The sequence below is a fragment of the Brassica oleracea genome, chromosome C3 (genome assembly GCF_000695525.1).
Source record: "Brassica oleracea var. oleracea cultivar TO1000 chromosome C3, BOL, whole genome shotgun sequence".
Taxonomy (NCBI): Eukaryota; Viridiplantae; Streptophyta; class Magnoliopsida; order Brassicales; family Brassicaceae; genus Brassica; species Brassica oleracea.
The window spans coordinates 44,479,989-44,480,904 of NC_027750.1; positions in this window are offsets into that span (position 1 = coordinate 44,479,989).

A 916-nucleotide genomic window follows, 5' to 3' on the forward strand; every position below is an offset into this window, starting at 1 on the left:
TCCTAATAGTTACATGGAAATATATTTTAGGTGATCTCGTAATCACCTAGATCTCCTAATACCCTTCCGCAAGTTGATACGTGTTACCACGTATGAGATTGGACAATCATCAAATCGTCTTTATGGTGTTTATACCCCACCATAGGGTCATCAGTGGCGTTATACCTCGCCAAGGTCATTCATTCAGTGAAGAAAACCGTAGTAGTTGCGTCTCTTCATTGTCTCATGCAACCAAGTGAACTGAACGAACCCTTCTGATTCATGCTCAAAGTACACAGCAACATCATCAAAACATCACTCCGTCGGATCCGTATATATCCATCGGAATCTTCAATCTTAAATGATCTTCGTGACCGCCATCAGACTTGTAGTAGATAGATAATCACATGAAGATCTGAAAAAAATATTTCACAAGTGAATATGAACGGACCGTCAATGACCCATGCTCATAATCCACATAGTGAGTGTCTTTAAACATTGAAATACATAGCCATCTTGTAGTATGAGACTACGTATCTTTTCTTCTTCCTTTGGATCTTTTGCTCTGATACCATGTCAAGTTTGGAGGAAACCTAAGTAGTGTAATAGTTTCTCTCGTCTTATTAACTTAGCCAATAGGTTTATTTATACAAATACATAACTTGTCTAGCAAGTTCTTTACATAATAAAATAGGAAGTCTAACTTATAAATTAATTCTAACTTTCCTAATAGTTACATAGAAATATATTTTAGGTGATCTCGTAATCACCGAGATCTCCTAATACCTTTCTTGGTGAAATGATTATATTAAATTAAATTTCGATTTTAGTCAAAAAAATAAAAAATTAAATTTCGATTAGAGGATATATACAAATAGAGGCCGATTTTTTGTCAATGAGTGTAAATTAGTTTTTACATAATTAAAAAACAGAACAT